At 39.1% G+C, this 25,010-nt stretch overlaps 1 protein-coding gene across 3 annotated transcripts in view; it reads right to left on the reverse strand.

The window, feature by feature from the left end:
- Positions 1-25,010, reverse strand: part of ntrk3b (neurotrophic tyrosine kinase, receptor, type 3b) — a 209,748-nt gene that overhangs the window by 46,930 nt on the left and 137,808 nt on the right. The window lies entirely within an intron of this gene.

Consider the following 25,010-nt stretch of genomic DNA (forward strand, 5'->3'; position numbering starts at 1 on the left):
GGTGGAGACTGAGTTGCTGCAGTTGTTGTTTCTTAGATATGGTAATGAAGTACACAGTATGCATGTACAGTAAATGATCTTTTACTAGAGTCACAGTTATAAAGTAACATTTTCAAAGTGGGAGGTTTGTTTTTATGTCCAGGCAGAGCCAGGGAAAATAAGAGCAGTTGCAGTAAAAATGACTTCATATTTTTATTGGCATGTACCCACAATTACCCCAGTGTGGAGCAGCGATATAGATACAAACAAATTAAAGTTGTTTTTTCTAACTAATTCAAAACAAAATAAATGAACAGAAAAAATTCTATTTATGTTTTGTTATAGAGAAATGGTTTATACCCAGTATATACTCCAAATGACTAACGCTAGATAAGAAGCAATTCTGACATTTAGACAGCTGGAAATGGGTAAAAACTAAATTGCTTGGGGATTTGTTTAATTTTTAGTTAAGCGCTCAAATGAAAAAAATTTTCTGTAATGAGAAAAAGAAACTCAGTTTATTTATTCCTCCTTCAAAAATTAGCTTACCTGTTTAACTTACATATAAACCGGGTGCATTTTGCTGGTGTTTTATTTCCTGAAGCTGCTAGCATATATGTCAAAATCCAGTTTTGGATTTTCAGCTGGTCACTCATATCCATCATTGGAAAACTATCAATTCAACATTAATTGATCAAAATCTGCCCAAAAACACACATTTACAGTGTTTTTAAATAGTTGATCTGTAGACTTCACGTTTTCTAACCAGCATTTTATTCTTACATCCAAAGCTCAACAGCAACACTTCCTACACATCTCAGCATCTCACAGCTCTCAGACTAGAACACTGACGACATTTATCTCCCAACCAGAAAACTTTCTCTCTCAGTGACAGGTAACAGGTTCATGCCTGCAAAGATAACCTACAGATGTCAGATCTTCAGCATTTCACCCCACACATGTCCTCTCTTGCAATATATTTGGGATTTTTTTTTTTTTTTTTTTACTTCCTGGGCCATATCAGCGATCTTATTTAGATGTGCTCAGAAAACTTTCCACTTCCAGAAGGGGAAAAAAAGTTTCTATATAGAGTTGAGAGATGAAAAATAAATTGGATGAAAACGTGACCCCTGAAATAGTGTCGTGTAGGTTCTCAGACGACTGGACTTCTTTCTTTCTTGAAGACATTTCACTTCACATCCAGAAGACTTATTTAAGTCCAGAACCCTTCAATTCAAGCATTTAAGGTGACCCCTGAAAAAGACTGTGCAGTCGCAGTCATTTTGTGTTGTGCATTCAAATGTAAAATGAGCCATTTTGACAATAGCACTATAAAAACGTGTGTCTGAAATGCATAGCATAGTACAGAGTACAGGGTTTTGTTGGTGATTTATGGGCAATCCAAAGGCAAAAAGGACTTAATATCCAAAAACTAAATATTACCCTGTTATGGCAGACCTGGATGGGTTTCAATCACGGTTGAATACCCAAAACTAACATGTTCGAATTTCTTTTTAGATGTTACACAAAGACCAACATGACTTTGCTAAACTTTACACAACTGTGAACATGACAGAACAAAAGGAGGAGTGATACTGCCAATGTAGATGGGTTAAAGCAGCGGTCCCCAACCTTTTTTGCACCATGGACCGGTTTATGCCCGACAATATTTTCACGGACCGGCCCTTAAGGTGTTGCGGATAGATACCACAAAAAAAACCAGTACCGGTACCAAAAAAAAAAAGAAGATTAAATCATAACTCACGGGAAAAGACCCAGGGACACCGAGTTAACGATAAAAAAATAACGATAAAGACCATGAAAATCATAATTTTCACACCTAAGTCTCAACTCTTGCGGCACGGTGCCAAACAACTCATGGACCGGCCCGGGGGTTTGGGACCGCTGGGTTCAAGTGTGAAGCCAAAGACAATCAAAGCCAGCCACTTCTTTAGTTTCCATATTCTTTTAGATTATTTTGCTTTTAGTAAGCACCTTGTGCAATCTTCTAAGTGATATGAAACACATTGAAAAAGACAACAAATATGAGGTAATGTCCAGCAACATTTTATGTATAATGCATCTCAGTATCACAGAGTCATGTGAACTGTTCTTTTCAGTGGTTTGGGTGCTAGAAAAAAATGGAGCTAAGAAAATTATTTAAAAAAAACTCAGAGTTTTTCCTCCCAAACATCTTCAGTTCAAAATTATTGTGATCTATTACCATATTTAAGAGGACAACAATTTCTTTTTACAGTTTGTGATTTGTGGCTAAGCATAACCATTAATTAATGCTATTGAATTAGAGGACATTGTATGAAACTATTATATTTGCTAGTAAACAAAAGGTTTGGCAGTAACATATTCGCAACTTTTCAAATTTGTGAATATTTTCCTGTGGATGCAGTTATGTTTCCTTTAAAATATAATTGCAGTTTAGCTGAATGTGAAAGAAAGTTGAAGAAAAGTCAAAGCCGTGGAACATGATGCACAACATATCCCTCACTGACTTCTGTCATAGTGACCGTGTGAAGATTTTTGATAAATGGAGACAGAAAATGCATAAAAAATAAAGAAAGAAATGACTATCAACAGAGGTAGTGCCGGACTACCAACGCCATCTGAATTTAGAATTTATGTTGCCATACAACACACTCCTGTCAATACCAAGCATAATTTCCTTTCTTTAATCAAAATTCATAGAAAGACTCTGACATGATTTACTGTAAGCCAATGTGATGCAGTTTGCTGTTCTATCACTGCTATGCCGAAAGCAACGCGGAGCTCTGACAACTGCAATCTTCAGAGGGGAATGAGGAAAGGAGGAGGGAGGGAATGAAGGGAGCGAAGGAAACAGTGAGTGGAAATAAAGTCAACAGCAGCTGATTCAGAGAAGCGGTGACAGTGAATCTGTTTACTCTCCATGTTGAGTCTTTTGCTCACCTTGACAACACTGTAAATAGTAATCAAGACCCAGGCATATCAAATTATAGACCCTGAGTGGAAGGAAGATGGGGTTGAGGTGGCATGTGATGAAGTGACACATGCGAGCAACAATTTATTCACAACATTTATTCTCATTGCAGGGATTTCATACCTGAGTGCCTGCTTTATTACAGAGATGTGCACAGCAGAGCACAGGTCTTCACCAGCAACTACCCACCCAACCACTGGGAACAGGTGGCACACTAAATCTCAGTTGATGCCTCTGACCCTCTGTTACACGGCACAGGCACAAAGATATATGTGCAGTATACCGCTTTAAACATCACTACACTTGAAATAAAATCATTACCTAGAAAATCGTTATGATTCATGTTTAAATCTTTAAAAATGAAAGAAGATACCTCAAAAGGATCCCTGGATTATGTTCTGCTTTTTAATACAATATGAAATGGAATGAAAACCCATCTGATCAGAGTCTGGTGCCAGATCGATGAGGCCTCGGGGAAAACCTGGCCTCAGTCCAAACCACAGTGCTTCAAACTACACAGAAACCTCCCCCTTGATTTCTTGCTAGATGAAGGTTTTCTGAGGAGTGAGGGGGAAATTGGACTTCTTGACTTGAGAACACCCTAAAAATTGCATTTATGTTACCTGAGTGATGAAAAGGCCCAACGGCATCCGAGAGGGGTTTTATCATCTGAGACGTTGCCTGTGCACAGAATGGAATTCGGCACTGGACATCTTCCCCTGAAATGTCTATCTGAGAGCAAGGTTCCTCTCTATTAAACCAACTTTGATTTATTCAGGAGAACTGGAAAATGAAATGAGCCAACTTTCAGCTATTTTTTTTCCCATTCTTTTGCATGTCTCATCTTTTTCGCAGTACCTCACTGGCTCTGAAGGTCAGATTTTCAGGCCCTGTTCCTCAAGTTAATGCAGTCATTTGTCTGTGTGTATCTCAAGCCTGAAATTAGTCGGATACTTGTATCAATTTAAAGATGTAAAATATAGGTAGATGAGAAAATAAATGACTACTCTGTTTCAGTTAGTGTGGTAATTATGATGCAGCAGTATGAGCTTTTTCTCTCCAGCTGAATGTTACAACTCAATGCCTGTAATTTTTGTGCAGTCATGACTAGAGTAACTAGAGCTTGAAAGATGAGGATCCTGCTTCTCTGGTCCTGTTATGGTTGTTGTGCAGATCATAGACAGTATAAAAGGTGGACATAGCTGGTTTCTGAAATCTTGTTTTTGAAGCCTTTGATGGGATGTGTGGAACTGTAAAACCAATGACTTTACCATGTTTAATCATCCAGTTTGAACCATTGGATATATGGATGGATTCATGTTAGCACAGTACTACATAGCTGTGCGCTGTGTTAATTTCAGTACAGTATTGTCTTGTATAGAAAATGGGAAATTCTGAACTTATTCAAAATAATGTCTGCATATTTTGTCGTGAATGACATGTTACACTGACACATTGTTAGGGAGGGAGACAGAACAAAAGAGACAGCATGGAAAAGAGCTGGAATTAATATTAACTAATGATTAACTGCATTTTGGCGTATAAACACATTACGAGTACAAAAAAAAGTGAGTGACTTGGGAACAACAGAAAGTCTACGACATTCAGTAACTTCAAGAGAGCCGGGTCCAGAGTAAAACCAGAGTTAAACTATTCTCAACTGACTACAGCGACTACCAGTGAAATCGCATAATAACATAATTACTGTCATACAACCAGATTCTAAATACATTAGGGAATTAACTAACAAACTGGGGCCTGTAATTGTTAAATAACCCAAATACAGCACATGGAAACAGTAGTAACTAGTTGTAAACAAATATGCAAATCTTATCAGGTTGATGTCAGTGTAGAAAAAAAACACAACAGTTCTCAAGGAAAAACGCAAAAGAATCCAGAAACAGGCAGGGAACACATGCAGTGGATAAACAGATGCTAAGACAAAAGGGAAGGACTGGACAATATATACACAAGGATAATCAGGGAAGTGGAAACAGGCGGGGAAACGAGACATGACTGAACATAATCAGGGTAATCATACTGTTATGATTCAGTGTTGTAATTGTTTGATTTATGTGTGACTCCTCCCACCAAAGGTTGGCTGTGGGTTTGTTTTTTGTTTTTTTTTCTTCTCTCTCTCTCTCAGGTGCGGACACCTGGGTGTTCTTATTGAGGTCCAGTGCCTGCAGAGTAGTTGGGTGGAATTCATTCCTGTTCTGGGATTGGATACTTGGTTGATTACCCCAGTACTTAACCACCAGATGACAACCACCTGGTCCCCTCTCCACCACCCCACAGATAGCCTGTGTTTTCCGATTGTTGTTACTTAGAGTGTTTTTGCCTAAAAACTTAGTTAACTGATTAGCAAGTATAACCTGATGTGTGTGTCTGGCGCTAGAGCATTGCTGCTGTAAATAGCTGTAAATAGATTTGTAAAGTAGCTAAAGTAGTTTGTTGTACCTCTTTCATTGTGTATTTTTTTTAACAAATTTCCCACGCGAGGGAATAATAAAGGTTACCTTATCTTATCTTATCTTATATATTGTTCACTACAGCAGCCTGGTAGGGGTGAGAAGCCTTTTCTGTTGATTCAGTTTTCTCCTGTTTTTCACTTTAGGTAAGCGAATTGTCTGTTGGTTGTTTTGGGGGTTTTTTTTTTGTGTATTGGGAAGTGTAGGGACCGTTAGGGAGTTTTGTTTGTTATTTTGGCATTGCTCACTGCTGACGTAAATAAATGGCTGCTTAGCAATTTTGTGTTTTCTGTTTAGCTCTTTCTTGGGTGGTCCGTGAGTGGAGGCCAAATTTCTTGTTGCGTTCAATGCACTCCTAGACCAAGAACATAACAATACACTGAAGTAAAGCTGAAGATAAGGCACAACAGACACAAAATAAAAATTAAAACAGGAAGTAAAAGTAACTAAACACAAGAGGGGAAAAAAACTAAATAGAAGGAATTAGATATAAATAATGTCCCGTAAATGCTATATAGAAACTTCATTTCAGAAGTGCCATAAATGGAAATCAAAATCTAAACTGAGAGCTTAACTTAAAACATATAAACTAAGGACTAAAAAGAGTAGCACAACAAAACTCAAGATCTAACAGGAATATCCAATACTGATGACAAAGGTGTGTACTCTATTACTATTCTATTCTACTGCAAGCAGAAATAGCTGTCCTGGGGTTTTTACCTGTACCACCTCCTTGAAAAAGAGTAACATAAAATATTTTGATTCTGTAAACCTTCCAAAAACCAAAGCATAACAAAATGTTAGGATGGATTTTGTTACCTCTGGCCAGAGCCGAGCTAACTTGTTCCTTATGCTCACAGGCTTTATGCTAAGCTAAAAAAAAAGAAGAAGAAAGAAATAATAGTGATTTGAGATTTACTGCATCAACTTGAGAGCACTGATGTGTTTATTCCCCTCAAGAAGATCTAGCAAGAATGAAAATAATTAAGTGTAAAACGTTTAAGAATGTATCAAACTTAAAACATAAATTACCATCGATAGCTCATATTTATATACACATATATGTGGTGAGTTGTGTTCATATGTGGTGAGTTAGTACTGAGGATACTTTCCAAAACCATGCAGTTGTTCTCTTCGCTATATTTGCGCACAGTTTTTCAAGTTTTTTTTTCAATGAGCTCAGAGAACTTCCCTCTGCCTCTTCCTCCTTTTCATGTATTCCCAGACTGACTCTATGATGATGAGATCAGGGCTCTGCAGGGAACACACCATCTGTTGCAGGACTTTTTGCTCTTCTTGTCTCTGAAGACAGTTCCTTATGACCGATGAGACACCCTCCAAAAGGCCCGATGCTAAAAAGTTTTCACGATGGAGAAGAATCTAAGACTTGCAAATCACTCTATAGCTATGGAGCCTCTGACACACAAGTCGGCAAGAATGCAACTGATCATCAAAGGACATGGCACTGGTGGCAAAAAAAAATCATTTAACACGTTCAGAGTAACAGATATCAGTTTGTCATGGGACTCCTTCTGGAAAAGTCTTAGATCACTGTGGCATGCCGCGGTTTGAAGATTAGTTAAATCTCATTGCTCACATCCTTCGAGCTTTTTCCAGCCAATATGTTTCTCCAGCCAATATCCTTCTCTTTTTTCTAAAATGTGTCCCTGCAGAAGACATGTCACTCAGGTCTACATTACTCAATGTTCCTTCGCAGTAACATCCCACAATCCCAGCTTGTGGCGATACAGCAGATGTTTTATGTTCACGTGCGGTTTGCAGGTACATTAGCTAATTCAGTCAAATCAGTTGATCAAGTGTGACATTTGCATCATCTGTTTCTCAGAGTTTAGAAGCCAATCTGATTTACTCTACTCGAGCAGAGACAGCACAGCCTAGTCCTCCTGGGTTTTGAAATGGACTCGTAAATTAAGGCATTGTCCAAGTGCTGGGCGTCAGCGATGAATCAAAAGCATACTCGCACCTTTGAACTTGTAAATGTTCAAACACAAGTCGGCTTCCATCTCCAGGCTTTTGTCACCTTGTAAGCATAATCACACTGAACCCCAACCTTTTTTAACACGACCAAAAAAGATCACTGATGGTGTGAAAACTTTTTCGTTGCACCTCATGGCCTTATGAAGCCTCACAAACTCGTATCCACACATTTAGCAGGGCCATTCAGTCATTACATATATGCTAGTGAGCAACAGCTACAGGGAAAGAAATGTAGAGCCTAATGGCAAAAAATAACAGCTGTTCCTCGCTGTGCTGTGTTTTTTTTTTGAGTGGTTTATCACATAAATAAAGTTAGAAGATTAAAACAGTAGGTCAACAGAAAACATGACTAAAATCGATAAATAAAAATTTTGTCACGGTCCTGGGTCTGCGACCCAGTGCTTTGTGTTTTTGGTTTAAGTTTTACTCTGTGAGTTATGGTTTTCTGTTTGTATTACGTTTATAATCCCTAAATTTTAGGTTTCTCTTCTATTTCTGTGCCTCCTCTTTGTTCATGGGAAGGGCCGTTGTGTTTAGCTTACGTGTCTTGAGTTCAGCCTGTGTGTTTCCTGTTTTACCTTGATAGTTGTGGTCCTTTACTCCCTGTGTCTCGCTATGTCAGATTTATCCGAGCTGTGTCTCCCTCCTGTTGTGCATTCCCCCTCGTTACCTGTTGTGTATTTATAGCGTGTGTTGTCATTTGCTCTTCATCGGTGCGTCTGCCTGTCATCCCCAGTGTAACCTCTGCTCTCCGCTCCTCGCATTTCCAGGTGTTTCTAGTTTCTTGTTTCAGGTTTGTGTTATTTTACGCTTAGTTTTCCCAGTTTAGGTTTTGGCTCGTTTTCTCTGCTCCAGCTGTTGATGTTTTTTGTTCAGCCATCAATAAAGGCTCTCTTTCTGTTATCCTCCACCTTCATCTCCGTTTGCCTGCATTTGGGTCAACTCCTTACGCTCTCCCCACGATTCGCCTTTGCAAATCGTGACAAAGTTAAACCCACATCATGGACGTTATCTAAATTTTTTTTTAGTAAGAGAAACTTTTTGTTGAAGAACTGTTTTCTGTTATCTCTTTATATATTACAATAAATCAAAACAAACAAAAGATTCTCAACAGAAAACATCATTTGTGATTATAACTTATGTTGCACTTTCATTTTTTGTACCCAGCAGAGCTATTTGACTTTAACTTTCCTTGTACATTCCAAAAACCAAGCTCTGAAAGCTTTTTCAGCATACTGAACAATAATGTAAAAACACATATTTGGCTTGGACTGTCACTGAGAATGGGAATAACTATGTGTAGCTGAAATTACAACAGGAAAAATGAGTTCATAAGTATTCATCCAGCTTCTTTTCTTTGTCATATTAACAAATACTCTAGATTTAAATTTTTGTTTCATCATGTTTCCATCAGATTGGCAAAAACATGTTTGTTTTCTTCCATTTTCTCAAAAATACTTAATTCACTCTGAGCTGAGAAAATTCAGAAGGAGGAAAGATATTCTTCCAACAGAAAAAAGCCTTGCTCTTACCCACAGTGGTGTGAAGTCTGCTCAGAGTATTGAGCGGAAAAATATGTGTGACATTTTGCTGGATTCAAAGGAAAATATGAAGCCCCAACCACACGCTATACAAATCGCAGCTGCATACAAGAAAAACACTCTTGGCAAAAGTATCAGAATTAAAAATGATATTTCTCCCCTTACCTGTAACCTTTTTAAAATTTGTTAAAAAAAAATAAAATAAAATCGTACAATTCTTAAATCCAATGAAAACACAAGGGCAACAACAATAACAAGCTCTGTCTGTAATTTAGCAATCACTTAATGTAGCTCCTCTGTCTGTGTCACAAAATCCAAAATCTAAAAACACACTAACCATTGCACAGGTCGATATGCTCCATCACTACTATGGACACACACAGTAATGATAAGTCTATCCCACATACACTGTTCTGTGGCCTGTAATACTAAACCAACCTATCTGTATTAATCAGTAGCTGAAAATAATTAATTTCAGTCACTTTTGCTACAGCGTAGGGCCGTTCCATTGTTAACAATGACTTTTAAAACAATTAACAATTAATCAACATTAGGGACCGAATTTTAAAAAAAGATTGCTTCTTCAGGTGCAACAAGTGCACTTAGGCGAGAGTGATGTAGACTGGGGAGAGACCTCAGACAGTAGTGAGACAAACACACCGCTGGTAGTGGCCTTTTCAGGGGGGTTTAAATGTAAAATGTCACCAGCCTTATCCTTTAAACTACTGTTGTTATTTGCTTTTTTCCTCTGTGCACAGAAGGCTTGGCTGCTAGTGTGTCTCTGTACTCAACTTGTCCACAGTGACCAGGTTGGTACCATCATCCCCTTTGGTGTCCTAAGATGTCATTAACATGTCAGTCTCCTATTAATCCTTTTCTTTCTCCCCTGTCTGAGCTAGTCTTTAAAACATCCTCTGAGTTTTTTCTGGTTTCACCTTCTCAGTGCTTTTATTCCACTTGCAACTTGTGATTTCACTCTGTGTTTAATGTAGCAATTATTTCTGCAAATATACCAGACCAGAGTAAAAACCAGCAGGAGGGGTATGTCTGGAGCCCCCCCTCCCCATTTGTTTGTGTCTCTGTTTCCCTAAAAACAAAAGTGAGAGCTGAAGGTGATTCTCAGGACAAGCAAAAAAAAAGAGGCAGCAGGTGACTCTGCAGGGTTTTCCCTGTGGTGGGGAATAAATTGTGCAGAGTGTGATTGCTTCCGTTCCACCTCCTTGTGGTAATTATCGCACAGATTCCTTTCAAAGGTAGTTAATTAGGACTGGAATTAACTTGAGGACATGTAAAATGAACAAGAGAACACAGGAAGGATAACTTACTGAGGCAAGGGTTCGCTTTTAGTTAACGATGGATTTGAAGCAAATTAAATACATACGTGGGAAGGGTTGAAAAGTGTGAAATCAAGGCTAATGACAAACTTGTGAGGGAAAGACAATGAGTTTGCAGGACATAAATATTGGCTGTCATGGTGCTCAAAGCTTTTTTTCATGAATCCATCAAAGCTGGTCATTTGCTATTCAGCACTATGACTATATGGCAAGTTAATTTTCTGATATATTGCTGTCAGAGCAACCAGCAAATGTCTTAACACATTCTTAATTGCAGCCTCAAAGTGGACTCACTGTAAGCCAAACAGGACTACCACGGACTACTGTTATGATGTTGCAGCTGCTGGCTTAGTATCAGCCAAATGAGGAAATCACTACACAGTGAGTGTAGCATAAGACTTACGAAAAGGTCAGTTAATTGCCAAATGTCACCAATGTGTGAAGAAGCCTTGCAGTTATGTGCAAAACTCAAATGACAACTCCCCTTGCTGCACTGAAGAAGACATGTAAATAGCTCTTCTGACAAACAGCCTCAACCTGCTCACTCAGACTCCCACTCAAGCATGGTGGGCACGTGACAGCCGTACAGCGGAGGCAAACTCGGGGTAACCCCATTTCTCACAAAGTAGCAGCCTCCATAGTATGAAAAGCACTGCTTCTTCAGCTGATGGTGACCAGCTGTGGCCGAGCGCTAGGACGCTGAAATTTATGGGCTACCGACAATTTACAGTCACCTCACACAGCTCGACGTACTCTCTCTTTATTGTGGTATAAACAACGGCAAACGCTGAGGGGAAGGACGTCTGAGTCGAGACAGAAATAAACACTCATTGGAAATCTGCTGTAAACCTATCAGTCATCGCATCTGAAGCCACTCGTACGCATGTCCTCTGGAATCAATCGGTCTACACCACACCAAACATTATCTGCAATGACACAGCAGTGAACCAATTACAGTTTGTGTTGCTGTATATATGTGGTCTTGATGCTCAGAATGATAATAAAAGAAAACACTGAGATTGCTATTCTGACTCTGTTCCCACAGTGCACTATCAGCTTTTATATCTTTGACAACACATTACCCTGTAAGCTCCCTGAAGACAGACAAAGCAATTTTGCACAAGTCTGAAAAGTGATGGAAAATGACATCATCCAGTAACCGAGCTGTCCAGAGTCTGTTTCATTGATTTATGACCATGACAGAGGCTGGATCTTTACCATAACCCCGGACCTACATTTTAGTACACGTTATGCACCCAAACTCAAATTGAAAACCAAACATGCTGTAATCTGGGGAGATATTCAGAGCCACTCGGTGTGGGTTTCATTCTTCTCTCATTGCAATGTAATCAGAAAGAAATGAAAAGCTTCTGGTGGCATTGTTACACAGACCAGTTTGCATCATAAAGTAAAGGCAACAGCACACACATACAGTACAAACATATGCAGAGCAGCAACCCAGCACTAGATGGATATATTTCTTGTCGTGGCAATAGAATATGAAACGATTCTCCGGCATTGAGCATCTGGCAGAGTTTGCATGTAAATCACAAACGAGATGGAAAGCCACATTCAGCTACTGCGGGCCACAAAACTGCTTGATGATAGTGTACATCAGTGCTGTTGGTGCAGCCTCTGCATGCAAATGTCGCTCTATAGCTAACAAGTGTTTCAGGGGTGAAGGGATTAGCACAGAGGTAAATTATTAGTTTCAGGGGCTGACAGGATTATGATTTCTTTACTCTGTTAAATGTGGGGAAATGTAGTGAAAACTTGGCTAGCGGTTTTCTTAGCAGACATACAGAAATAAAAGTAAATGAATCAGTTCAAATGCAGTATTGAACCAAAATGATTTCTGATTTATTAATATTTATAACTGCATAGGTAGCAAGACAGACTGTGCTCCCAAGAGGAAAAAAAAACTGCATGAACAGTTCACTGCACATACACTGTAGACAGAACAATGTAGTAGAAACGTGTGTATATCTGAGTACAGTAGCTGAAACGGTAGCTAGAAGTCTCAGGACACCACCCAGCAAATCGAAAAAAGGAAAAAAAAGAATTACAGTGTACAGTGTAATGCTGTTTTTTTCCCCCCAGTGGTGTGTTGTAAGGCAAATCTAGGTGTGTTGTGGGATCAACAATACATCATTATAACTGCATAAAATAATGACAGATTTACTACTATTTTACTATTCCGCAAACCCCCAAAACAAAAACAGAAGCAAACAAACAAAAGAAAACCAACTTTCGTTCTTGGGTTTTTAAAAAAGTTTTATTTAAGTTTTTATTACTTTCAGTTTTATTTGTTTTTATTATACTTTAGGAGCATTTGTCAAGGCAAAATGTAGGCACTTCAGAAGAAATATGAAAGAACAAATAGACAACTTACAGTATGCAGCAAAGTGTCTTCAGGCTGGTTTTGTTGGCATTTTTTAAAACATAGTTTTAGTTTTTAGTTTAGTTAAGTATAATAGTCTGCTTTGGAGGTATTTGTTTCTCACTAGAAAAAGAGAAATCTTCTGCGACACTTGCACAGCTGCCATGTGGTGGATGTTATTTCAGTATGACACATCAAAGGTCCTCAATGATAGCAAGGAGGGTAACAAAATTTCAGAGGGTGGAAAACAGATCACTATCTAGAGAGGAGAAAACCAAATAATCGCTAGTGTGACCCACAACCTAAAGAAGGAATGGGAAAACAAATATCCGCATAAAAATGAGTCATCTGGACTGTGGGAAAATATCTGATAAGGTTATGGCAGCAAGTCATATGCTAGCGGAGTTTACTTCAGAGCACAAAATTGCAAGTATCATAGGTCAGAATTGCTTTCATCTGACAATACAATCAACAGAAGGATTGGTGTTTTGTCAGATGGCAGATAGGCTATTTTATGCAGATATGAATAGATGTGCACCTTAACCACAAAAGGTTTGAAAACCACTGCCCTATCATACCTGATACTACAGGTTCATGACACTTCTACAAATGGTGTACTGCTCCATGCAGCTTTGCAAACACACTGTTTAGTTTGTTTTTCATTTTAATTCACCATCACAAAAATGCTGAGAATTGTGAATATCAGTTTAAGTGAATGTTTGAAAAAGGTGACATCATCCTCTGGGGCACAGGGATTTAAGTATACTGGCTTCTAAGCAATCAAACAGGTAGTAGTTGTTGTTGGCGATGGGGCGACCGCATGATGGTGGACCAGACTTATGCTTGACATCTCTACAACGCTGAGGTACAGGACGCATAGTGCTTAAACCATTTACCATCTTAGTTTACTGTCTTCTTGTGTTAACATTTAACTAAACACAAAGTTCAACAGAAGTTATTTTGAATGATATGAATGGTTTATATCCTGCATTCATACTGCTTTTTCCCACAACCATTCTGTAGCTTCCTTTTTCTTTTTTCAAAAGCAAACAGAAAATGCAAAATGTAACATTTTTGCCCGACTGCACCAAATAAAATCTTAAGGCTGCTAAAAATGTAGTGACTGAAAAAACATCACTATTTGTATTTCACTCTGACTTATTACTTATTATTAATATTCGTCTTGATACATTTTGGTTTGGGTGAAATACTATTTCAATCTTGTGTTAAAAAAATAATTTTAAATTAAAATAAAATGATTGTCGGGACTATAAATGTGATGAGAAGTCGAGGGTATCTACTCAGGCCAATAAGATATTATTTAGATATGTAATTCTTGTTATGAAGTGAACCAGATTACAAAAACAAATGAGGACAAGTTAAACTCTTTAGGGATTTATCCACTGAGGAACAGTGGCTTGGAAAAAATAAAGTCAGGGGTTCTCCAAAGTTGAGGACATTCATCCTCAGAGAATTGTCTCCATAAAATAGCTGCTCACATATTTCACGACAGAGAAAGACATTTTAGACCTTGATGCTGAACAGAGCAACGTGGCGCAAGCTTAGAAAAGCACCAAAAGGTTTTTCCAGCTGGTTAAGGTAATGAAGCAAACGCTCTAACAGCAGTTTAAAATTAATTGGAAGCAGCACATTAAGGTCATTGTTAACCACACTTTCTGCACTTTGTGGCATCAGACCCCATTTCTCTAGCATTTACCCATACTTAGTTATACGCATTTAATCAAATCCCTATCCTACTAAGAGATATCAGTCAAGTGTCAATATTCTCTGTTTTTCTCCCCACCCGCCCTTCCTCTCATGCACTCGCTGCTCTTTGTTTTCTTTACACAATTTTCCTGATTACTTTCTCTGCACTCAATAGCCTGTTGTCAGGATGTTAAACATGTTGCCGAAGTTTATCTGTGCAACCATATGAATACTGATAAGAACATAGAATGCCTTCAGAATGACAGCCAAAGCAATAGATCAAAACCTAAATTCCTCTATCAGCATGTTTTACCCGAGCAACTGCTGTTTCATCATAACTTAAAAGCAGTTTTTAAAAAGACTCACATCATTTATTTCCTCTCTCTCTCCCTCTCACTGTCTGTCCCTGCCTCTTTTTTCCTTGTTCATGGTTCTAGTCTCAGGGGTCTTGATTCCTGCCTCGGTTCTTTCACAACTGCATCCCTCCAATGGAGGGTTCAGGACCAAACAGATTTGTTACCCCGGGAGGTGAAGGCATAGGAGAAGGAGGAGGAAGAGGAGGAGGAGGCAGGGAAGTGTGTTTATGTGCACAGTGGGGAAGGGAGGGGAGTCATTCTAATCGCACATCTAACCGTGACACATGAATGCAAATCAACATTCACACTTCCCCCACCCATTCTCCTCCATTCCTGAAAAGTGACTGCATCAATTCATTATGAAAGAAATGTAAGGCTGTTTGCGGTATGTTTTCTATCCACATAAATAAGTTTCCATTGTAAAGGTACATCACAAAGTGCTGATACTGAACACACAATACTTTGACTTAACACTGGCCACAATGCTTTAACACTGAAGTCCTCTTACTCATTTGAATAGATACAATCTGCGGTTGTAACAAGGGCACCAGTGATGATGGGGTCCAGAAAAGGTAGCACAAGATCATCCAGGAAAATGCTCAAATAACGTCAAGATTTGGACTTCATACATTTTCCAAGTCTTCTGTGTTTAGGTCCTCTCTCCTGGGAAATAACACATATTAACACACATAACCTTTGTTTATAAGGATGACCTTCTAATGACCTAAAACTTACTGAAAGGTTACAAGTTTGTTGTTCCAATGTTAGTGCATTTCAAAGATTTTTGTCAAGCCCATATTAAAAAAGCAACACATTGAGGTTTTTATAACTACATGATGACAAAGTCGGGGGTTTCTTTCATTGCTTTTCTTCAAAAAACTGAACATTGCTTGAATGTTGGAAAATACTTAGAAATGGGTTAATAAAAATGCAAGTTTTTTTCCTGTGAAAAATCAGACAAGAAATCAATAGAAACTTTTATGAATGTCAGACCTTGATACCTTACTTACATTTTTCTACATAGCTACATGAAGGGCACGGTACTTGTTGCACTGGCACTGAACATTGGCATTGGACAAATATGGGTAACTGTGCTGAAGTGTTTTATTACATTATGAGGCCCGGTGTGCTGTACAGTGATGTATGACAGGAAGAGGTGACTTCCAACTTCTTTTCACCGCTGCAAGGGCATTGCTTTTTATAATAGCAGGATGTATTTATACCCTGGCAGTATTTTACTTTAGTCCTCCTTCCTCAGCAGCAAACATGACGTACTGAAGGGAGGTCCTGTCAGTCACAAATGTATAGATAGATGGGTAAATATATCAAAGGATTGATGGTAATATGTCCATTACTCTGAGAATAATCTTGCGCTCTTGTTTCACCTTGGTCTCCATCCGTTACAGCTCTACTGTACCTGTGACATATACTACTCTCTACAGCCTGGTTGCTTCATGCTGAGGCCCAACAGTAGGCGAACAGGCAGGCTCTTTAATATTTCAGTCAGACTCCCAGCAGACTGATAGCTTACAGGGGCAGCCATGCAGGGCGCATAGCCAAGGTTAGCTGTAACATCAACCTCCCTACATTTGAACCTGAACGCTGTACTACTGCATACACAGAAAGGAGAGCTGTACTTCACAATTTCTTTAGTTCAGGTCAGAGTTCCACATCACATAATGCTTCAAATTTAATATGAGGCTGGCAAATCCTGAATTAAGTACTCTGTGTGGTTCTTAGCTTTTTTTTAATGTTAAGAGTTTTCTAAGCTGTTAAATTAAGCCGAAACGGATCAGTTTCTGTTTGATATTATGGCATGTGTGACACGCTGCAATTAAAATGATTACATTAAATATTCCTTTAGGAGAAGTTTTTAGGTCAAAAATAAAGGAAACTCACTGTCATTACACCGATTAGAAACAATCAGTTTCAGTCCTAGTTTGACTAGTACAAAGTAAAACTGACTTTATTTTGAGTATAACTAAATAAAGTGTTAATTTGGTCTAATACAAATAATTTGGTTTAATACAAATATGACTTCTTTCAGTTAAAAATAGGGTTTAAATTCTAATGTTATTCATGTTTAACGGTTCACTTTTGTATCACTCATGTTTTATGTTTTTGTTTTTCTGACAGCGGGCCTTCTTCCCTGGAAGAAAGATGACTGTAATAATGTCCATCGAATATTTAACATTCCTAAAATGACACAATAATTTCTGTAGATATATTACTAGTGTATATATTATTAATACTAATAAAATTAAATGACCAAAATCTAAAAGTGTTACACCTTTTCAACAAAATACTAAATATCAAGTTTTCATTGCGGAAATATTATAAATAAGACCATGTAGTGTCACAGGGTTGCATAGGCGTTTATATACTTGTTTTAAAAGGGTACATTTCATAGAAGAATAGAGTTCAGAAAGTGGGCAAAAAATTATACATAGACACTTTGTTCCCCCATAAATTCTCTTTAAAGTGATTGCGTTGACTGTCGTTCCCCACACGGAAGCTTCATCTGGTCCAAACATACAGCAGGAGATGCTACGCTAGATGTACAAGAGCATATAGGCATTTCAAACAAAACAAACATCAAAACCTCTCCGAGGGCAACTGCTGTGGGAGACATGTTGTGAAATGGAACACATCATTACCCACAGCGAGCTGTCAATCATTGTCATGTGCATAAAGATGAAGTTGCCAAATTTAACTTTCCCTGTTGCCCGCATTAACACATGTCAGAGGAAACACAGAAGACCATGGACTTGGGCACCAACAGGGTCTTATTATCAGATTTTTATTCACACAAATCAATCTAGTAAAACCTATTTTGAGAGGATCTTTTGGAGATAAACTAGGATCCGTTAAAGGAACCTAAGAAAGACATGCAGACAAACTTGAAGCTCCAAATCAAGATGTGAGGGGGAAAAAAAAAGAAGAAATAAAATGTAGGTCGCCTAATCCAACTCACTGTGACTGGGGGGTACATAGAACAAGAAAGAGAAGCAAATCAACTAATACAGCCAATTAAACCTCCTCCACCCCCACTCCACCCTTCTTTAGCACACACTTCAAAGTGCTGCCATCAGCGGATGGCAATAAAGTGAATGAGCTGGCTGTAAATGGACTTGGATGCTGAGGATGCTGAGGCAGGGGACTGTCAAATGATGCTCATCGCATAGAGACAACAGTGTTGCCATGTTATAAGAGCGAAATGGGTGTCCCACACCTTCACGCAGAAGGAACAAACCCCACTGAGTCTGGAAACATAATACAGCACAAAAGAGAGCAGCCGGTTATTGAGTGAAGGGACATTTCTTTTGATAGCCGGTTGGTTGTGTCTGAAGAAAGCAGAGCTACATTATTAACGCTCCGTGTCAGTATGTCCTAAAAGACACAGCCATCTTTTAGCAGGAGCTCTGAAATGACACCCCCTCTTGACGACCAGCCCAATGTCTAAATCTGACAAAATACAGAGTCGGAGTGTTTTTGTGAAATGGAGGATAGGCTCGCTGTAAGCCGAGAACAGCCGTCTCCACGGGGGATGGGCAGGAGAAGAGATTTTTATTTTCCAGCTCCAGGTAACGCTGTTTGAAAGAGCAGAATTGGGGCGTCTCATTACACAAAATACATTTCACACAGATCCCTTCCTTTACATAAAACCCTCAAGTTTTCTGCCCCTCTTCTTTTTTTTTTTCCTCCCCCTGTCCTTTCAGAAATTCTCCTCTCTCTCTTCCTCTCTCTGGCTTTCTCTGTTTCCCTTCCAGAGCCCAGCTGTTTTGTGTCCTGCTGGGCATTCGCAATGGGACGATTTCCACACCGATCTGAGCGCCATTTAAATAAACATCAACAGAAGATGTCAGAGGGAGACTGTGAATAACACCAGGGGCTTATCCACTTCCACCAGCTTTAAAGAGGGAAGAGGAGCCATCCAGTTCCTTCATTTCTGTCTGTCTGTATGCTGTTTGAAATAATCAGCATCCGGCCATTGCTGCTTTGGCTTTGGCTGCGTCCACTTTATGTAAGGCAGAAAGGCCAGGACTCAGCTCCTGGTAGGGCTGGCTCCCTGCTTTCCTGGAAAGGTTTCTCATATAGACATTTTTTCTGTTCCCTTGCATTATCAGCGCTGTGCTTGATTCTTGGTTAATTGTGATTCCAAAAGGCTTTTCAACAGGAAAGCGAAGTGCTTAAACACATTATGTGAGGATGCTATATATCCCTCGAACAAACAAAGCATCTAGAGTTGCCTATGGCTCTACTTTGAAATAATGCAAGAGAAAAACAGCTGTGACAGAAGGATGGTTCCTGTGGATCATCATTTTTTAAGATTATGTGTATAAATATAAAAATAATTGCTTTTTCTCACAGCCTTTCCAATCGCAATCAGAAGCATCAGCTGCAATCTGAAGACCTTGACACAGCCCGAGCTAACTCTTCTTCACAGACCTCTATCTCTGCTGCCTTCTCTCTTCTTTTGTATTTGCATTGCTAAGCTGTTGGCAGCGCTTGTCATTTTGTTTCATAAGTGATAGCAATTACTATTCCAGCACCCAGGATCAAAGAGACACCAAAAGGAGGTTTTTAGACAGTAGAAAACACCAAACACTGTTCCCCCTCTTCTGTTTACACTGATAGAGGCTGAGGCCTCGGAGGCTGACTGAATGTGAGTGACAGAATGGGAATACACCTCCTGTTTTAATCCCGGAGAAGGGGGAAAGACAAAGGGAAGGAGGAGAGGAGGGAAAAAGAGATATTTCCACAATAAAAGGCAAACTGTACCATTAAACAGAAGCCTCCCTCCTGCTTACACTGGATTAGTCAAATTACTGATTGTTTTCCAGCTCTGAAAAAGGTGGATGCATTGAACTGAATCATAGTAACACTACTTGTAGTGAGACGGCGGGGTTTTCAGTTCAAATAATTAGAGATTCATTTTAGTAAAACAAAGAAGGATGAACAATGTAGCTTGTCTATGTTGTCTGCATTGCATGTCCTCACTACCCAGAGCACATTTCTTCATATCTGGAGTGACAATATAGACTAGAGCAGACTGCTTCCCTAAAAGATTGTGTAATCACATAACAATTCTGTTGTGGGTTCAACTTGGCCAGTTTTGCAAACTTGATATCACATTCTCTTGTTGGAGATTTAGACATGCTTAATAACCAATTTGCGAAACCTGAGACAAACAATCCTGTTTTTGTATTTTACTCAATTAAATAAATGGAGCACACCTGCAGGCTGTAGGTAATAATTAGTTCACAGTTAAAAATAAATAAATAAACATTTTCACATTCTATAAATCAACTCACCGAGTGTGAACCAGCTACTTTATAGGCAAACTCTTCTGAACTTGATCACTTTATAAGCTCTTGTGTAAAGTCATCTTGAACTGTTAACTGCTAAGAATTAGTATTGATGTCTAGTATCTCAGATAGCTTTGTGAATATTGCTTTTTTCTGCTGCACACAGTCTTTTAATTTAAACTAACAAGAAATGTGTTTAAATAAAATTTAAAAAAGTCCAACTTGAGATGTTTTCAGCGTAGGAGTTGAAACATATTAGTGCGACTCTAAAAGAGGGCATCGGCTAATAGTCTGAAATGTAAATTAAAATGTTGTTGCCCTGGTCACGATACTTGTACTGTGGGATTAATCTGCAGCGTAGTGACAAGCCCAGCTGAACAATGTGCAATGCCTCCCCTCTACTCCCTGGACAATTCTCCCTGACATGCAGAGGACAGCTTCCTGGCTCTCTTCCTCTCACTGTAATGGAGGTCGGATGCTGCTTTTCCGCATTTCTGCCCACATTAGCATCTCTAGTTAATTGGCACCATTTGCTCAATGGCATCGCTTGAGTTTGTAAATTACTTTTACAATTGTCGCTAATTATCAAGCTCGATGAGTGGAATTGGCGCGATTGGTCCCCAGTGGAGCAGAAACACAACAGGCGGAGGAAGGATTAAGACTCTGGGGGCAACAAGAGGAGCTGGCTAACTGAGAAATACGGTAGCGCTACATGCTAATCAACCAAGGATTACATACAGATGGTGCTACTGTAGCGCTGCCTCTCTGGGCCACATGCTTGATGAACTACTGATGCACTTTGGCTGTGTCCTCAAGAAACCATATAAATTCTAATTTGTTTTTGGTTTTTTCCCATTTCATTTATATGGAATTGTTTGCAGAGTATCTGGTAACAAATAATACAGAAATAAGTGAGCCGGACTGTATGACCAAGTTTGTCTAATCTACCTTAACATGAAACTATAGCCTGCAGAATATTTGATAACTCGCTGAGCTCTGCCACTCTGGATTCAAACAGCCCAGCCTGTCAAGCTGCACAAACATTGGCATTGGTTGAAGGTTTTGCACTTGTTGTAAGATAGGGCGATCGTGGCTCAAGAGTTGGCAGTTCGCCTTGTAATCAGAAGGTTGCCGGTTCGAGCCCCGGCTCGGACACTCTCGGTCGTTGTGTCCTTGGTCAAGACACTTCACCTACCACCTACTGGTGATGGCCAGAGGGGCTGATGGTGCGATATGGCAGCCTCGCCTCTGTCAGTCTGTCCCAGGGCATGCAATCCATTATTATTTAAACCAACTGTTAACTGTATATTTCTGTACATTTAAGTATTATTATTCATATTGCCACATTCATTGACCTTGTTTATAGGTAATTTCATTGTTTAATCACATTAAAATGTTCCTAATTTAATGTTTAAAAGCACTTGAAAAAGGCAAAATCCCATGTAAAATCAGGGCAACAAACTGTATTGTCATTACTGAAAATAACCATATTTTTATGAGAAAGTTATTTTCTGTTATTTTATGGTATTATTTTGGTGCCCCAGCTGCCCGGAATATTACTGTTTTTCTAGGAATCTTTTTTTAACAGTGTAGGTTTTACACAGGACTGAGACATACCCAGTAGGTAAGCATGGAAGGTAAGAATATGACAAGAATAGATCATTTTTGCATTGTGATGGTACACAAAGGTGAACGACAGTTACAAATACTGTATCAAACTAAGGAAAACACAAGCTTTATAAAACAGAACAAAACCCAGTCCAGTCCACTCCCTGGATACTTTCTCTTTTTCAGACTATTTTCCACAAACTTTAGAAATGGTTGTTTGGAAAGATCTGCTGTTGAACTGCTCAAGTAGATCAGCAGTTTCTGAATTACTCACAGTAGCCCATCTTTGATCAACATCCATGCCATGTCCATAATCATTTAAATCTTTTTTTCCACGTTCTGATTCTTGGTCTGAACTTCAGAAGGTCGTCTTTATCGCGTCTTCATGACTAAATGCAAATATTTCTGATTTCTTTGTGGGTTCGTATAGATTGGTTTCAGAAATGTTGTGGATTACAAGTTAATTAATGATGCTGGACATGGATTTAGAACTACAAGCCTTTCTATTAGTTTGAACTGCCCAGATGGTAAAAAAAAAACAAAAAATAGAAGCTAGCCAAAACTGAACAACACATCATAACAGAAAACCCCAACCAAACAAACAAACAAAAAAAATGACATAATTAAATAAAAGTATCACATGCGTGTGGCTTACAAAAACACACACAGTATTTATGTTCTCTTCTTTGTATTTCAAGACTGCATGTTTAATGTTCAATGTAAAAACAGACAACTACTACTGTTTAGCCAACATAACACCACTGGGGGTAAGAAGTTTGGAAGAGGTTACTGGAATACAAACTTCACTAAATCAAGCAAGTCAGAACATTGGCTTAAAGCATCTCGGAACGGTACCACACACTGGGAAGAAAGTACACACAAGATACAGGCAATCTTAATATAATCAGTAACACCACAAAATAATGAAGAGAAGGGTAAAACTTTAATGTTCTCAAGTAGTCCAAAACACAGAGTTAGGTTTTACACATACATATGGTGCATAGTTTAATGCACACTGGACACTGGACTGTCGGAAACTGCTGATTTGGGAAATCAGCAGTACATTCCCTGATTTTGCTGAGCATCCAAAATTATGGATTGCGTGCTTGAAAGGACACTCACTTCAGACTGATGCTGAATGCCACCAAGGGGGACATCACTAATCTTACTTTAACAGTTTTTTCTAGTTTGGGCATTTAAAATTTGTGTGATAAAAATAACTTTTGGACTTTGTAATTTCGCAGAATGAATTTGCAGCATTTTTTCCCACTAGAGCTCAATTTTTCACTAATAAACTGACCAATCACACAGTAGTATTTGGCAATAAGTGCACTTGTAGCTCAAAACATGCACTGGTACTGACTATACAATGACATGAAAATAGAAGAACAATTATTTTACCACAGACACACAGCTAGACAGTGCCGTGGGTCAACTGGGTCCCTGAAATAATTTCTCTGCCTCCTCAGATGTGGTCTTAGCTCTGCCAACAAGAGCTTAGACTGCCCCACTGACATCCCAAAATATGTACATAAGTGAGTATGATCCAGCTTCAACTACTGAATCGAACCATAAAATTCTCTTGAGATTTGGATGAATCCAGAATCTGTTTCTTCCTCTTCTTGTTTGAAAACATCAGGACCAGCTGAGGTCGACTCCTTTTTTTCCCCTAGTGTGTAGTGACAAATATTTTGCAAAACGCAATACTTTTGGTGTGTATATAAATGAAACAAGTTTGGATTTGAACATTTTTGGATATTGCGTCATTTGTTTATAGCGTACTCTGTGTGCAAAGGCCTTCAGACTACCAAACCAGCAAATCATAGAAAATGAAAGCACTGACTCAACAAAAGAAAACACTAAAGTGTCATGTCTACATTAAATCTTCCCATCTTTCTTAAAAATAAAATGCCTTTATTTGCCTTTTTTACACAGCAGGTGCATTTCAGTAAAAATGTAACTTCTCACAAGAACCAGATATTTACAGTATATTACTGCACTACACCCACTGGCTCACCTTTAATCAGACATGGTGCACGGACAGGGGGACGGGGCCTCCTCCGAAAATCAATCAACATGAAGCATGAAAAGCCCCCAGGTTGGAAAGTTGGACATTCTATAATTAGGCAAGACAAACACATTTGAATTTATTCTTTACACTACTGCTCTTGCATTCTTCTGTTTTGGTTTCACTACCACCTCATGCAGACATTTGCAGAAGAGTCCCAAGCCTAACAGCACCGTCGTGCCTACGTGACCTGAATACGTTCTGATGCTTGGGTCTGACGGTCTCATGCTGACCTATGAGCAAGTGTTTCTCACCACCCAGAGTGACACAGTGACAAAGTCTGGTGGCAAATCAACAAGGCAAGTTGTAGCTGCGCTGTGAGTTGCGCTGCTTATCTCCTGCAGATGACAGACGTGCAGTGCAGGGAACAATCAGTTCAAAGAAGCCTAATAATTGAGGACGGAGCAGTTATCTGAGAGACTGTTTTGTGTGTCTTGTCAGTATGAGCTAGACAGTCCGGCCTTCTGAAAGGCCAGACAATTTGCGCTCCAAATGTCATGTTGCGAGAAGGCAAACATGGCCTGGTGGAAGAAGGCCAGGGAGAGACAAAGGCTCAGGTTAAAGACGTGCCAGACAATTATTCTTCTAAAAAAAGTACATAAAATATTAGCTGCTGTACTTTGTGTTACTACAATATGTAAAAGCTAAGTAGTAATCTCCTGCAAAATATTAATCATTGATTAAAAAACTGTTTTTGCTTTTCTCGTTTTGCTTTTTTCCCCCTGCAGCGTGGAGGAAATTGGATTTTGCCCTCTGGCACAGCAGCAGGATCAGATTGTGACTGCAGTACCGTGGATCTTATCTTAGCTGCAGCATTGGTCCAAAACATATTGCTGGCCTTCTCTCAGTGGAAATAGGCTTCAACTGGGCTTTACTGTTGACAGCACAAAGGTAGGCAAAACACACACACAAGCAAACACATACAAACTACCTCCTATATCCTTCTTTTCTCTTTTTGTGTCCTCACATATATTATGCTTTTCCATACAAATGTGCTCACACGGGTGTGTATATGGTGTGTGTGAGGGGTTGATATATAAATCTAAAGGATGCCAACTCTCACATGACCCAGAAAGTGCCTATTGCAATGAAGATGCTCTTAAATCAGCATGCAGTCATTGGAGGTGGTAATAAATCAAGTGCTCACCAGTACACACACACACACACACACACACACACACACACACACGGTCCTCAACAAATCTTTACACTGAAACAGACCATATGTATCATTCTTTAGACATAATATGAATAAATGAGCATATCAGCACATTATGCCTTTGAT

This window comes from Pelmatolapia mariae, linkage group LG1, assembly GCF_036321145.2.
Source record: "Pelmatolapia mariae isolate MD_Pm_ZW linkage group LG1, Pm_UMD_F_2, whole genome shotgun sequence".
Classification (NCBI taxonomy): Eukaryota; Metazoa; Chordata; class Actinopteri; order Cichliformes; family Cichlidae; genus Pelmatolapia; species Pelmatolapia mariae.